This window comes from Anabrus simplex, chromosome 7, assembly GCF_040414725.1.
Source record: "Anabrus simplex isolate iqAnaSimp1 chromosome 7, ASM4041472v1, whole genome shotgun sequence".
Classification (NCBI taxonomy): domain Eukaryota; kingdom Metazoa; phylum Arthropoda; class Insecta; order Orthoptera; family Tettigoniidae; genus Anabrus; species Anabrus simplex.
Genome location: NC_090271.1, coordinates 341088607 through 341105633, shown reverse-complemented (window position 1 = coordinate 341105633; position 17027 = coordinate 341088607). Strand labels below are relative to the sequence as shown.

General features: G+C 43.4%; 1 protein-coding gene across 1 annotated transcript in view; it reads left to right on the top strand.

The window, feature by feature from the left end:
* LOC136877165 (uncharacterized) overlaps positions 1-17027 on the top strand; it is a 753414-nt gene that overhangs the window by 305517 nt on the left and 430870 nt on the right. The window contains exon 2 of the mRNA XM_067150977.2: positions 5947-5995. The gene's annotated coding sequence lies outside the window, so the exon portion shown is untranslated. The remainder of the gene's footprint in view (positions 1-5946; positions 5996-17027) is intronic.

Here is a 17027-nt window from a genome sequence, read left to right as displayed (position 1 = left end):
AGCCCGAGTCAGACTCACCCTTCGGTCATGGGACAGCTCGAGCTTGCTTCGAACAGGCTCGAACCTCGGCTCGTATCGGGTCGGCTCGATCTCGCTAGAACACAGGTATCGTTTGCTTATCACTAGCTGTAGCCCGAGTCAGAATCCGCCTTCGGTCTTGTGACAGCTCGAGCTGGCTTCGAACAGGCTCGGACCTCGGCGCGTAGCGGGTCGGCTCGATCCCGCTAGAACACAGGTATTGTTTGCTTATCACTAGCTGTAGCCCGAGTCAGAACCCGCCTTCGATCACGTGACTGCTCGAACTTGCTTCGAACCTCGGCGCGTATCGGGTCGGCTCGATCCCGCTAGAACACAGGTATCTTTTGCTTATCACTAGCTGTAGCTCGAATCAGAATCCGCCTTCGGTCATGTGACAGCTCGAGCTTGCATCGAACAGGCTCGAACCTCGGCGCGTATCGGGTCGGCTCGATTCCACTAGAACACAGGTATCGTTTGTCCATCACTAGCTGTAGCCCGAGTCAGAACCCGCCTTCGATCACGTGACTGCTCGAACTTGCTTCGAACCTCGGCCCGTAACGGGTCGGCTCGATCCCGCTTGAACACGGGTATCGTTTGCCCATCACACGCGTAGAGAGCGGGATCGAGCCGACCCGGTACGCGCCGAGGTTCGAAGCAAGCTCGAGCAGTCACGTGATCGAAGGCGGAGTCTGTCTCGGGCTACAGATAGAACGTGCAGATTAGCAAACAGCATATGAAGTGAAGCACCTTTCACACATGTGTGTGTATAATATTTATAACGAAGGTGCGTGCTTTCACATATTACTACATTCAGTCATTGACGTATATCTTATGAGGAATAAAGGTTGGCCATAAAATTAGAAGGCTTAGATTATGATAATATGCAATGAAAATGACGAAGGATGTACCCGTAATATTCCCCGCGTATTAACAGAAGTATTTCCTCCCAAGGCAGTACTTGTGTGCCGTGTAACAACTGTACGTTTGGCGCAACATTATGAATAAAAAACCAAACCAGACCCCATGGCGCAACAGCCCCGACGGGCCATGGCCTACCAAGCGACCGCTGCTCAGCCCGAAGGTCTGCAGATTACGAGGTGTCGTGTGGTCAGCACGACAGATCCTCTCGTCTGTTAATCTTGGCTTTCTAGACCGTGCAAAATCATGAATACGGTAATATTATTCTTACAATGCGATGCTTTGGGCGGCTAAGACAGCTGGCAGCGCCTCAGGCGAGGTTCTCCTTCTGTCCTCAATGTTGGGGGGTTTGAATCCACTCCTTGGGAGAGTATTACCCTTGTTGCTCGTATAGAAGACTTTGAGTAAGAAAGGATTGACATCTCACCAATCGTACCCCCTGTGGGTGGGGGCGGTAGAATAACACCCACGGTATGCCCTGCCTGTCGTAAGAGGCGACTAAAAGGGGCCCCAGGGGCTCTGAATTTTGGAGCGTGGGTTGGCGACCACTGGGCCCTCAGCTGAGTCCTGGCATTGCTTCCACTTACTTGTGCCAGGCTCCTCACTTTCATCTATCCTGTCGGACCTCCCTTGGTCAACTCTTGTTCTTTTCCGACCCCGACGCTATTAGGTTTGCGAGGACTAGGGAGTCTTTCATTTTCATGCCCCTCGTGGCCCTTGTCTTCCTTTGGCTGATATCTTCATTTTTCGAAGTGTCGGACCCCTTCCATTTTTTCTCTCTGATTAGTGTTATATAGAGGATGGTTGCCTAGTTGTACTTCCTCTTAAAACAATAATCACCACCACCACCACCATCTCACCAATCGTATACACAAATACATGTATAAATATTATGATGCAGCAATGTTACTGTCTGATTGCGTGGTATATAGGCTATATGAAACTCAAACGTGACTCGCGATTTCAAGCTGTATCATTTACAATAATTCTGGTCAATCGGTTCAGTAGTTTTCGAGCCCATCTGGAACAAATAAAACAAGACATCATCTTATGGTTTTAAAAATCCTGATCTTACCGGGTATCGAACCCGGGACCCCTGCAACCAAAGGCCAACACGCTTACCATTGAGCCATGCACCCGAGCGAGAAACGTGTCAACAACAACTGCAGGTAAAATATACATTTTTAGTCTTGTAACCTTTTAAATATGTAACTATTACGACACGTGAATGGTTTCCTTTTTCTGTCTTTATACGGCCCAAACAACACATTTTAGTAGAGAATTGGTTTATTCGGATGGAGCCATGTGTAACGAATCATCGCACAAACAAAAATTTTGACTGTCTCCAATATATAGGTATGGGTCGAAATTATATTATGTACAAAATACACGGAAGTAACAGTAAAGAGGACGAACGGGTACTGTCCAGCATAAATACTCTTACATATCCTTCTCAAGTTTGCTGGGTGTTAGTAACAGCAAGGCGCTAGGTTGCGGCGCGCGCAAAAGCTCGAGCAAAGCTCGAACAGGCTCGAGCTCTGACGTCATCTGTTCGAGCAGCTCGAGCCGGGCTCAAGCACATCACTAGTGTCGTCTGCTCGCGCCAGAAGATACCGACCAGATGTTCACGCTTCACCAAGTGTCAGCTAGGACCACAATGCACAGCTCACACTGCGCATGTCACTGACGAACAGTACTTGCTCTGCAGCACGAACTGCTTTGCCAGTCCGCAAACTGGTTCATGAACGGTCCATAGTCTGTTGGAACAACCGACTCCGAGTCCGCGTTTGAGTTTGAAGTTTGTTGGAACGCTCTTTCCGTACTGCGCATGCGTCTGCCAGTTTGCAAACTGTCCCCGTTCTTGTTGGAACAAACCTATAGTAAGTGAGATTTAGTCAAGGTGCAGTGAGCTCGCGATCACCAGTATTCTGTAAGAACAGGGCCTCTCAGAGGGAACTCTGCGCCTCACTTTGGACGCGTGAGATTTTGGGCGTTTGAGAGGTCCTGTGTAAGAAGGAAGTCAGCTCCCGGCCAAACCTATCTTTACATCGACCTGTTTTCAGACCAACTTTGCTTTACGGGAGCGTAAACTGGGTGGACTCGGGATATCTTATTAAATAATAATAATAATAATTATAATAATAATAATAATAATAATAATTTCGTGTGGCTATTTCTAGCCGAGTGCAGTCCTTGTAAGGCAGACCCTCCGACGAGGGTGGGCGGCATGTGCCATGTGTAGGTAACTGCGTGTTATTGTGGTGGAGGATAGTGTTCTGTGTGGTGTGTGAGTTGCAGGGATGTTGGGGACAGCACAAACACCCAGCCCCCGGGCCATTGGGATTAACCAATTAAGGTTAAAATCCCCGACCCGGCCGGGAATCGAACCCGGGGCCCTCTGAACCGAAGGCCAGTACGCTGACCATTCAGCCAACGAGTCGGGCACGGATATCTTATTCATAAGTTAGAAGTGACAGACACGAAAGTAGCGAGAATGATTGCTGGTACAAACAGGTGGGAACAATGGCAGGAAGGTACTTGGAATGAGGAGATCAAGGTTAAGTTAGGAATGAACACGATGAAGGAAGCTGTACGCATAAACAGGATTCGGTGGTGGGGTCAGGTGAGGCGAATGGAGAAGGATGTGTTACCTGCCAGAATAATGGACTCTGTTATGGAGGGTAAGAGAAGTAAAGGGAGGCCAAGACGACGATGGTTAGACTCAATTTCTAATGATTTAAAGATAAGAGGCCACAGCACTAGTTGCTAATAGAGGATTGTGGCGACGTTTAGTAAATTCACAGAGGCTTGCAGACTGAACGCTGAAAAGCATAACGGTCTATAATGATGTTTGTATGTATGGTAGCAGGATATAGATTTAACGAACGGACAGACACGCATTCTGCTTTGTGATATTGTTGGGGGTAAATCCTGACCCGCAGCATCAAGAACGAGATATGACTGACCAAAGTTCTAAGCGGTTTTCGCAGATTGACGTGGCAGTTTGCTCACTACGATGCCATTTCTCTCTTCCTATCATCGGCCACTTGGAAATAAAAAGGTATTGAATTCACTACCTAATGTGACTTTCCTTTAACCCTTGCATGGTTATCGTCGTATATTGAATGAAGTCACTTAGATGTTTAAACAACAACTATAAACATCCGTATTTTTGAAGTTAATCCGCCTTTTTGATTGCTAAATCACCAGCATTTCTTGCCAGTGTGGCATGAGGCCGTACAGCGCTCTGACCGCACCAGTCCTCAGCTTTTGTATCGAAAATGTTTCCAGAAGGGAACTGATGTAATTTCACCAATTATCTAAGAAATTAAGCTTTTTAGTCTTTTCCATTTCGCCCCAGTGTGGCGTCGGGCTCATCAGTTGGATTGCCACATCTCTCCCGGACGCTGCCAAGATCGATCAAGTATAAAGAGCTTCAATACTTATATTCGAAATTACTTGCAAGTTTATGTATACGTGTAGCATTAATTATTTTAAAAATTGAAATAAGAGAAACATTAGAAATAGTACAAATTAAGTAAAAAATATACTATCAAGAGACGTGGGATCCGGAAAAAAAAAAAAAGCAAAGTCATGTCCGTACGGACCATGAAGGCCCCTAGGAGGAGGCTTCCAGTATCCGTAATCTCGGCACTTGATGGGGTACAGTCCGGCCGCTTGTGCCCCCAGGAATTAACCTGGTACTCATTTTTGGTGTAGGCTGAGCTAACCTCAGGGCCATGTGCACGTGGAATCCGGTAATGATCCCAATTACCTACTGTCCTCGCTCACGACCTGTTACTTCTTCTCAATCTCTAGAATTACATCTTTCGCTTCTTTGCTCTCGGCGGCCAAGGTTTAACATGAAGTTGTCGATAACAGAGCTTGTCGGGTGCGATCCACACCGTGCTGTATGTCATGAACTAACAAGGGGAAGTCACGAAGTCCGCATCACCTGTTCATTTCAGACTTTGTAAGTTGGTAGTACTAAATCGCAAAAACACACTGGCGTAGTAGCGCGCAACTCTCAAACATTTTCTAAAAAAGCGATTTTGAAAATGTCGAAGAAAGGTACGAGAGGTTTAGCATGCCAGGTACCATCGAGCGAGAGATTGTGTAGAGGTGGTCGAGTGGCTAAGGTTCTCCATTTCGGTAATGAAGATGGTCAGTTCGAGTCACGCTGCTACCAGCTTTCTAACCACCCTTCCCTCCCATTTTACAAATTTTTCTTCTATTACTGTCAAAATAGATTTTAAAATTTTCTTTCCCAATAATTCAGCCTCTTTTGTAATCTCTACAGAGTCGCCGGATCCAGTAAGCGATGTACAGAGAGAAGTTGCTCGACGTAGGCCATGACCCTTTTATTTGTTGTTTGCTCTCCCGAGAACTCGTGTGCACTTTGCGTAGCTTCACATTCAAAAACACTTTCGTTCGAACATAATTCAACATGCGACATTACGATGAGCATGTCTGGTTACATCGCACACAATGCGGTCAGACAGTGACAAACTGCTGCTCTCATTCGCAACACGAGGAAAAAGGGAATCAGGAAATGTCAGAAAGAAAAAAGTTAAGACGAGCGTGACTCGAACTCGCCATCTTCATAACTGAAATGGAGAACCTTAACCACTCGACCACCTCGCCACATTCTATCGCTTCATGGTACCTGGCATGCTAAACCTCTCGTACCTTTCTTCGACATTTTCAAAATCGCTTTTTTACAAAATGTTTGAGAGTTGCGCGCTACTACTTTGCCAGTGTGTTTTTGTGATTTAGTACTACCAACCTACGAAGTCTGAACCAAATCGGTGATGCGGACATCGTGACCTCCCCTTGTAAGATTGAACGGACGGTGTTTGTACTTATGTCGCGCGGCCGCCCTGTATACAGTCTGATATGAAATCTTACTTTTTACATGATACATGCAATGTTTTCCCCGGGAGTGACTGATGTCTTGTCCGATGAGCTTGTATTAGTTAGAGATCATGTGACATGTTTGTTGTGTTTCAGGGGCGGTTTGTGTCCTGATCTGGAGGTTCCTGCTCTTTCCCTTCATGGTGTAAGTACCACTCTGTTGTTAACATTGACTGAAGTGATTATTTAGACATCCTGTACAGTTAATATTTTCGAAGCCCGTTCCAGACAAAAGAACATCATACTTTCTGTGTTATCCTAGGTATTCATTAATAACAGTGAATTAGAAACGAATGACCTGCACATCGTACTGAAATTTGACATCTATATTACACAGTGTTTGCCTTTCTTTTTTACTTTTCGAAGTATTGTATGTTTTAACCTTCGCTCAATTAAACCTTAATGTATTGAAGCCATTATCGTAATCGCTGAAGGCTACGTACTACGGAGACAGAATGTCCATTGACGGTACAACTTGTGTCATCTTCGCAGGCAAGTGGTCGATAACTTGCATGGTCACTTTCCTTTACTGCCTGCGACGTGAGAGATTCTACAATCCCCTTGGGTCGGGAAGTTACAGTCTCTGAGGTGCGAGTCGGTCAACATGTTTCGGCATACGTCGATTTCATTCGAGAACTTTTTCTAAATACACAGACAATTGAACATTTGTAAAAGGACGAATTAGCATATTGTGAGGCTAATAATATATAGTACATTTCCATTGTGATACTTCGCCTAAATTTCAAGTTCGACGGAAGTTTCGTTGAAGACATGTATTTGTGTAGAATGATCGACATTTATTACGTCAGTCTAAGTCGGTAAAATTTAATCCAAGTGACGGTTTCGCAGTTAGTAACTTGTTAAAATGTCATAAAAATTATGTGATCGTGAAAAACGTAATGACTGCAAAATTTAAAAACACAGCATATTGAGGAAATGTTTATTGTGGTGAATTATCTGCATCAGCTTTTCGCGCCAACAAAGATTACTGTGAAAGGACCCTGTCGCTCTGGTTTGGAGTGTCCCCCTAACCTGGCGTGTAGGAACACTGCAGCGACTTAGCCTGAAATACTCGTAAGAGTTTCACTTGATGATTGTCTCTAATTATTGTTAACAGGCTTCGAAAATCTTGGTTGAAATTTCATGTGGAAATTTCCAACAAATAATAATTCTTCAATCACGTGGAAGTTAATGCTTATAAAATGTTCTGGTAAAGTGCCACGAACTTGGTTGAGTTAATTCTACTCTTGAAAATGATCGTCTTATTTTTATTTGCGCAGCTGCAAACTCTAATACTTCTTCTTCTTCTTAATCTGTTTACCCTCCAGCGTTGGTTTTTCCCTCGGACTCAGCGAGGGACCCCACCTCTACCGCCTCAAGGGCATTGTCCTGGAGCTTCGGACTTTGGGTCTGGGGATACAACTGGGGAGGATGACCAATACCTCCCCCAGGCGGCCTCAACTGCTATGCTGCACAGGGGTCTTGGCGGGGGATGGGAAGATTGGAAGGGATAGACAAGGAAAGGGAAGGAAGCGGCCGTGGCCTTAAGTTAGGTACCATCCCGACATTTGCCTGGAGGAGAAGTGGGAAACCACGGAAAACCACTTCCAGGATGGCTGAGGTGGGAATCGAACCTTCCTCTACTCAGTTGACCTCCCGAGGCTGAGTGGACCCGTTCCAGCTCTCGTACCACTTTTCAGATTTCGTGGCAGAGCCGGGAATCGAAGCCGGGACCCCGGGGGTGGCAGCTAATCACACTAACCACTACACCACAGAGGCGGACAAACTCTAATACTGCCTAGATAAAAAGAGATTCCCTGTGAATCGTATGTTCGTCAACAAGCGGAACATTATTTTTTTGTACGTCTGACTTTTCGTTAGGTGATTGAAGGTGTTTGTTGCCTGAGGACGGTAAGTAACGGAATTGCGGTTGATAACGTGTGGAGTAAGATATAATTGTGTCCTCAAGGAGTTGGAACCACTCAGTGAAGTGTTTTGTTGATGTGCAGTATGTAAGTTGTATGAAGAGTTAATGTGCAAGTACTTGAGAAGAATATCACTGTACTGTCTGGCTAATATCCCAAAGGAAGTTGACGAATTGTTATGCCAGGTTGAAAATGTCAACCACCAGCTGATACTAGGTCAGTAAATCTGATTTTTATTACCTTGTCGCTTTAACGTGCGCGTGATGGCAGAATGTTATGTAATGTACATATTTCCTTTTTTAAGGCAAGATTCTGCGTGTACTCTAGGAATGTCGTACAATTTGGCGCGGATTAGGAGTGTTGTAGTTAAAATTTGTTGTGAGCTGAAATAATGATAGATTGTGCAGTTTCTCCCTTACAAATGCAAGAAAATTGTGAGGAAATAGAACATTAATGCGATTTTGAAGTAAGAAATGGCATTGCGACGTATGTTAAGATAATGATTTGAGGTCCAATAGGACGTACGAGAATTGGAAGTCGTGTTCCAGTGAGTGACATGCGATAGTGTTGTCTAGCTTCTCTAGACTTTGGATTGATTGTTTCTGTTGTATTACATTTCACGGATGTCCGACTACTTGGCTGAATGATCAGCGTTGAGGCCTTCGGTCCAGACGGTCCCTCGTTCGATTCTTTGCCGGGTCGGGGATTTTATTAGCGTGGGGTTAATTGTTCTGGCTCGGGGACTGGTTGTTTGTGTTTGTCCCAACACTTTCCTCTTAATATTGAGACAACACTCTACAGATAGACGCAGTAATGTTTACATCCCTCCACATAGGGTTGGCATCAGCATACCTGCCAACTTTACAGAACCAAAAATGAGCAGATTTTGATATCAAAGTCAAGAAAAGTCAGGAGAAATCAGGAGGTGCGATTGCGCAATACAGTCACTTGTCTCAAAGCCCAACTGTTGCTGTTCCCTCACAGTGAGATGATTAGTCTCCACACGTGTGAATCAGTTAGCAAATACATAGATTAATATAGTATTGCATCAAGCGCCCGCGCGATAATGCGAAGCGCAATGCTACTTGGAGCAAATAACTAGCTCTTGTACTACGGACTTCTCAGAAAGACTGTCCTTATAGTTTTCCCAACTGAAGTCAACAGAGGTGACAGTATGAATTCACGATTAAAACCAATCCTATCATACAAAATATTAGATAACATGAAAAACAGCACTTTTTCTCACTTTTAACGAAAATAACAGAGATATTCATGAATTTGTATTTTTGTTGCTAAGTCCATATCAACGGCCAACCACGAGAAAATGGGTGAACAGAATTAATGAAAATCGGTATATAGAGTCAAGGCATAAGACACTACAGTCTAAGTTATTCAGCCTGGATGAAATTGTAGCTTAGGCGAAGGCCCCTAACATATTATTTTTAAATACCGTACCTATGTTATTGGTCATATTGAAAAGTACTACATAACAAAAATTATAGAGAATACGATTCCCGATCATCCCTTCACTGCCCAATTTTCCAAATTTTGATGAAAAAAAATATTATTTTATTACTTTGTCTACATTGTTACAGTACCGACTATGATGAGTGGTATTTCGGAGTTGGAAGAAACTAAATGTGAAGGCTCATAACATTGATCAACAGTAACATTACACTGGCCATTGTTTGTTGTGATCTTATGCTGCCGCTGAGCTCCGATAGATGGGATTACTGCTGCTTGCCTCATTGAATATTGGCGGGTAATAGCTGTTCAGTGGCAGCATAATGGCCAGTGTAATGTTACTGTTGATCAATGTTATGAGCCTTCACATTTAGTTTCTTCCGACTCTCAAATACCACTCTTATCATAGTCGATACGGTAAAACTGAATAAAACATGACTTTTGTTATGGAGTACTTTTCGATTAGACCAAAAATATGGACATTAAAAATTAAATTTTAGGCGCCTTCCCCTAAACTACAATTTCATCCTGGGTGAATACAATTGTTTATAGCTTAGACTGTAATTAAATTCTGTTTACCCATTTTTATCGTGGCTCGGTGTTGATATATACTTAGCAACAAAAATACAAATTCATGAATATCTCTGTTATCATACCCGGTACGGTAAAAATGTATAAGATATAAATGATCGGAAATTTAATTCTGTATAACTTTAGTGATGTAGTATTTATCGATAGGACCACTAATAATATACATATTTGAGAATTAAATTTTGGGCCTTCCCGTAAATTACCATTTCACTCAGCGTGAATAAAATGATTTATAGCCTAGATTGTAGCGGCTCATCCTCCGACTTTACATACCGATTTTTATTAAATTATCTTCAGCCGTTTTCTCGTGATGCGTGTACATACATACATACATACGTACATACATACATACATACATACATACATACATACATACATACAGACAGACAGACAGACAGACAGACAGACAGACAGACAGACAGACAAAAATATGGAAAAGTTAAAAGTGCATTTCCTTGTTACTGTAGACATGACCGATACAGAAATGCCATTCTTTTCCAATTCTGAGCGATTTAGAGACAAAACTCTTATTTTATACATATAGATTAGCAGTGAAGAGGGGGTTTCTCCTCTGGCTTTGAGGAAACATTCGCCTCCAAGTAAAATAGATTTTTCCGCCGTCTGTGTAGTGAACTGAGGTTTTCCGACTCATCGGGTACTCCTAGGAAACGGATTAGTAAAAGGGCATAGTTTTTGCCCTGGGAGTCTCGACTATTCGATACTCCCACCCGGCCGAAAAAAGACGAAGAGTGTTCACGGATCACGGCTATCTGCGGCTTAGTCATTCCAGCTCTGGAACTTTGGACTGTTAGATCAGCAGCGTAGTCCTGTTCGTTAAAAGTGAGAAAATGTGTGGTTATTCATTTCATCGAGTATTTCATATAAAGGCATTGCTTTTACTCGCGCCATTCCTACTGACGTCATTGTAATGACCTCGGCTCATTTCAGTTGGGAAAACCACTAAGACAGTATTTCTGAGATTAAAGGCAGGTGGAGAGTGAGTGTCTGCCATTATAATGAAAATTCCCCAACCTGATTGTGACTGATGGTAGGCAAGTGGGCCTACCATTACGATGAAAATTCCGTAACCCAGTCTTCATATGAGAAAAGACGTTTGGTGATTTCTCCGTCGCGTTTCCAGGGTAACGTTAAGAGCTATGCAATATAATACAAACTTGCTCACAACGTTTACACTACCTAACCTAGAATTCTGTATACAATGTAGAATTCCGTAGTGAAGCGCGGGTACATCAGCTAGTATTCGTTAAAATGAAAAACAGCACAGCAATTCTCACTTTTAACGAATAGTACTACGGTGTCGATCTAACAGTTCAGAGTTCCATAGCTAGAATGACCAGGCCGCAACAACCGCGAACACTCCTGTGTAATTATTCCATTTAAGTGTGCACACTGCTCATTCCAATCACTGCCTCAGAGTAGGGATCGAATAGCTGGAATACTATGATGATCCAGTGTGTTACGTACCAGTAGTATCAGAAAATTTATGAACCAGAGGAATGGCATGCTAAAAAAAGAGAGGGATTTAACTCCCCAACTACTTCCCGCCAATATTCAAGCAGGCTGTTATACTCGGTACGTAGCAGTAATGCCATCTATCGGAGATAAATGGCAGCAGAAGACACAACGCACATCACAACAAACAATGGTCAGTGTAATGTTATTGTTGATCAATTTTATGTTTATGAGCTTTCTATATTGCAGGCCTTCACATTTAGATTTCTTTTGGCTCTGTGATATTAGAGCATCTAATGTAAAGACAGTCGTTCTTTCTTTTATGATTCCCTCTTAGGCCTATGTACTTATTCAAGCGATCGTTCCTTCAGGACCTTTTTCTCATTCTTGACAATTTAATGACCATCACCACCAGTACTATTGTAGTCGGAACGGTAAAACTGAATAAGATATAAATAATCGGGAATTGTATTCTCTATAACGTTTGTAATGTAGTACTTTTCGATATGACCAATAAGATAGGTAATTCAAAATTAATTTTTTGGTACCCACCCTTAAACAACCATTTCGAACAGGGTGAATAAAATTATTTACAGCGTAGACTGTAGTTCCGTATTTCTCGACTTTACATACCGATTTTCACTAAATTCTGTTCACCCATTTATTGTACTTGGGCGCTGATATGGACTTGACAGCAAAAATCCAAAATCTTCAGGTCGCAGCGACACAGACACGATGGGCAGGGAAAGTCTAGGAGTGGCCTCAATTAAGGTACAGCCCCAGCATTTTCGTGCCATGAAAATGGGAAACCACGGAAAACCATCTTCAGGGCTGGCTACAGTGGAGTTCGAACCCACTATCTCCCGCATACTGGATACTGGCCGCAGCTATCGAGCTCGGTTAAAAATACAAATTCACGAGTATCTCTGTTATCATAGCCGGTATAGTAAAAATGTTTAAGATATAAATGATAGGAAGTTTAATAATATATAACTTTAGTTATGTAGAATTTATCGATAGAGCCAATAATAACAAATATTTGAGAATTAAATTTTAGGCCTTCCTCTAAAATACCATTTCACTCAGTGTGAATAAAATTATATATGGCCTAGATTGTAGCGACTTCACATGCCGATTTTCATTAATTTGTCTTCAGCCGTTTTCTCATTATGAGCGGACAGACAGACAGACAGACAGACAGACAGACAGAAATTGCGGAAAATTAAAACGTGCATTTTCCCTTGTTACTATGGTCACGACCGGTGTAGAAATATCATTCTTTTTTAAATTCCGAGCAATGTACAGACAAAACTCTTATTTTATGTATATTGAGATAAATTAAATTTAGTCAAAATTGTCTCCAAATGGCTCCTAAAATGTCTAGAAAAGTCACTAGTCGTCATCACTGAAATTCTGTCACTAAGTTACTAAAAACGACTCCATGTCTAGTGACTAGTCTCTAGAATCGACTAGACTGATGTGAACGAACATGAACAGAGTACGCGAGAACGAGAGATTGACAATCGATATACAGGTTTCAATAAACATCGCACATTCTCGCATTTATAAAGGTCGATATTTCATTTGAAAGCGGCCAATGAGCGAAGGACTTCCGGTCCCTGGCGTAAAAAACTGAAATGTTTGAAGTTCACCAAAAATAAGTTAAAATGGGGAGTCTCCCGCCTAAATCGAGAAAGTTTGCAGGTATGCGTCAGGAAGTACATCCGGCCGTAAAAGAGAGCCAAATCCACGTGGGACTGCAGAAGATGTGGGAAAAGCGGTAGAAGAAGAATTACATTTGGTGGATCATTTACATTTTAGTGTTTAGGTTGAACAGTGCGAATTTCAGTTGTGTTCTTTATCGCGGGTTCGACTCTTGATGGTTAGTATTTTAGAAGGCTACAATGAGCCGTGTTATTTTACAACTCAACACGACGAAGATAGTTTTATGTTCTGACCTTGCACTTGATAAATTCTATTCATGTCAAAGAATATGATCCTTAGTTTTATTTTATTTTCACCGTTCATTCACCGTTGTGTTAAGAAGTTTACTTGCCGTTTAGAGATATGATTGTGCTTATTGGAGTATTCCAGTGTAAAGTTATTTCGAGCGTAACCTAAAGGTTAGTCACGATCAACTAAGGCATATTATTAAATAATGTTTGGTTCACTTTATAGGCTAAGCGTGTTTAAGCGGTGTTAATGTAAAATATTTTCGTGGTGTCAGGTTGTGCTATTGAAGTTTTGGAGCGTCGTGTTTTGGAGATAAGGAAGTTAGTTTATTGAATAAATCTTATAACAATTTGGTAACCGATTCACATACAACTGGAGGTTGTTTCGATTCGGTGATTGTCTGATATCTTATGCGCTATTTTAATTGGTGGATAACCTTTAGAGTTCGGTCACGAAAGCTGAATTTTCACGGATCAGACGGTATTACTTGGAGTCCAAAGTAATACTTTTCAGGATTTTCTTTTTAACATTGACAGTTTATATTTTAAACGATAATTTAAGTTCATCGATTGCTTTTGGTCCCGCTCTTATGTCAGGACACTGTCACCAGTGTTTCAACCCCTCTGTGTGCTACTTTGGTTTCTGCGCATCACGCGGTACATATTCAGATATTTATTTCCTGGTTTGTAATCCATAGTTATTTACTTCTTAGTCCGAGAAGCTTAGCTTTACAAGTTTCCGTTCTGACTGCCCGGCTGGGACTCAGGATCAAATCTCTCCTTTTTCTGCTCTTCTTCCCTGAAGTTGTTGGGTTCCATGCCTGCTTAGCCCGATAATACTCAAGGTGCTCAGATAGGGCATCCTGGTGTCAATAGATTTGCTGGCACGTACCACAGCTGCTGCTCGGCGGCATTCCATATAAACGGGTCAGATAACTTGTCTGTCTCCTTCAGCAGTGCGATTCTGTCCCCGCTACCGCCATCGTGTCACCGTAGAACACTGCGCGCGCCTTTTAAACTTTTACATACACAGTAATAGAAGCATTTCACCAGCTGCTCGTTAGAAACGAGACCGCTTCAGTACATCACGTGGGATCTCGTTTCTGTCTTCATCGCTCACGCACATTCCAGACGTGCAGACCGACAACCTTGGCGTGGGCCGGACGTAAACAAGAGTGTGAACTGCTCTACGATGACCTTTAAATTGGTCTTACTTCGTGATGTGAAATTGGAACGGAAATGAAGAGCTCAGTCACGCTCCTGTCGGGTGATTCACCATTCAAAGTAGAATTTCTTGAGAAGGGCCTAGACCCTGGCTGACGAGCGCACTGAAATAATTGAAGTTGTTTAATTAGTAGCCATTTGTGAGTGACAGAACCCATGCCTGGCGACTGTTGGTCTGTCCGTTGTGCCTTTGAAGACCTGGTCCACATTGCTACCGGCAGCCGACCCTTTTGGAGTGTACACGGCACGATTGAGTGATTGTAGTACTGCTGTGGTGACCACAGTTAATGTTGCTAATTGCTAGGCTAGTGTTCGTAAGTTCAGAGAGAGATTTTATAAGTCGTTATCCTCAAAGAGGTGACCTCAGTGGATGTATTGTGGAGGTACCTTATGTAACATCGTGCCATCGGATTTTCTGCCGATGTGCGACGGGTAATAGATCCCTCGAATTTAGATGGAGCACTTTTCTCTCCCAGGGCATAACGCTGTGTACTGGTACATCTGCCACGGGCCTTAACTAACCCTGTGAAAACGATTAAATGGGCGATGACTGTACCTAGCTTCTCCACACTAAGTTAAAATAAACTGTATCTATTCTGACATGCGAGAGCACTCCATCCACACACAATAAATATAAAATGGAACGCACTCAGTAACAAATACTGGAAGATTCTCCCTATACACAACAAAACGGACCTGCAATAAAAGCGCTTGAGAAATGAACCACTTTTTGTAGCGAGACCAACGAAAGGAACTGGTTATAAACAAGAGTTTCAGAATTTCGCCATGGACACATCGTATCCTGAGTTGAATTCATTTACTGACGCTATAACTTATTTTAATTATACTTTCACTTGAGCAAACACACACTGCAATGGAGCACTTTTACTCCTGACGTAATTATTGCTACCTAGGAGCGCCTGCTACAGAATGTTCTCAAAGCAAAAGATCTCCTACAAAGTATAGATATAGAAATAGGTTACTATGTATCAGCGATAGAACGACGACCGGGTGAGTTGGCCGTGCGGATAGGGGCACGCTGCTGTGAGATTGCATCCGGGAGATAGTGGGTTCGAAGCCGAATGTCGGCAGCCCTGAAGATGGCTTTCCTTGGTTTGCCATTTTCACGCCAGGTAAATGCTCAGACCACGATCACTTCCTTCTCACTCCTATCCCGCCGTCGCCATGAGACGTATCTGTGTCGGTGCGATGTAAAGCATATTGTAAAAATACAATAAAAAAGGAGATAGAAGGACGAGGACATTCATTCTTGTCGTCCCGATACGGTGGAGGTCAGCTACATGTACCAGCGCTCCTGCCATTCTTAAATATCTGGTAGTATCTGGAATCCAAGGCGGGCGTCCGAGAACGGCAGAGGCGGACACTGGGCCAAGTCCAGCTCCCCTCCTGAACTCTTGATGACCGGGGCAAGGTTTTATAGGCATTAAAAAAAAGGCAGGCAAATATGCACTTAAGAATTGCAAAATAGGCACTAAAAACCAACCGAAATATATCATATCCTTAGTATATGTGAATTCTGCGACTTCGGTCTCAGCTAAAGGTTTTACACCAACGATCAAGTGTTCAGCAAAATCACGGAAAGGTAAAAGCAATAATGGTGATTATTATTATTAATACAATTGAAGATTATTGTTATCTCTTCCAAACAACTATTATGTCAAGGGGTACTTTAATAGCTACCTGCAAAGAATGGTGCTTTCAGCGGCTCTCTGGAAAAGAAAACTAACAAAGGAGAGACGAGTGGTAAAATACAAATAAATGCAGTATCTTCAAAATACACTGACTTAGCAAATGTCATGGGATAGTCGCCTAATGGCGTGCGGGGCCTCCTCTGGCCCTGCGAACTGCAGTGAGTCGACAAGTCCCTGGTAGTCCTCTGGGCGCAGCTGACACCAAATCTTTTGCAGAGCGGTCGCCAATGCTGGTCTGTTCGTGGGTGCATGATCCATGGCCCGCAGCCTGCGTTCCAGGACATCCCAGATATGGTCGATAGGATTCATATCGGGGCTCCTGGGTGGCCATGGCAGTCGTTGGACCTCCGCTGCATGTTTATGGAACCATTCCCGGGCGACGTGGGAGCGATGTGGCGGCGCGTTATCATCTTGAAATACCGCAGAACCGTCTGGGCGCTGGAAGGCCAAAAATGGGTGGAGATGGTCCCCGAGCAGCTCAACATACCGCGTACCATTCAAAGTCTCTTCCAGAACAACTAGGGGGGCCATTCCATACCAGGAAAATGCACCGCAGACCATAGCAGAGACACCAGCGCCCCAGACCACACCTTCGAGGCGGGCGGGATCCATCGTTCGTGTGGTGTGCGCCATACACGGTGCTTCCCAACGGCATGGTGCAGTTGAAATCGTGATTCGTCCGACCATATCACGTTACGCCATTGTTCCATTGTCCGTCCCTGGTGACTGGCGACAAATGGGCGTTGTGCCCGATGGCGTTGGGTTAACAGTAGCACCCGTGTGCGGCGCCGGCTCCCATACCCCATACAACCCATGTTCCTACGGATTGTCCACTG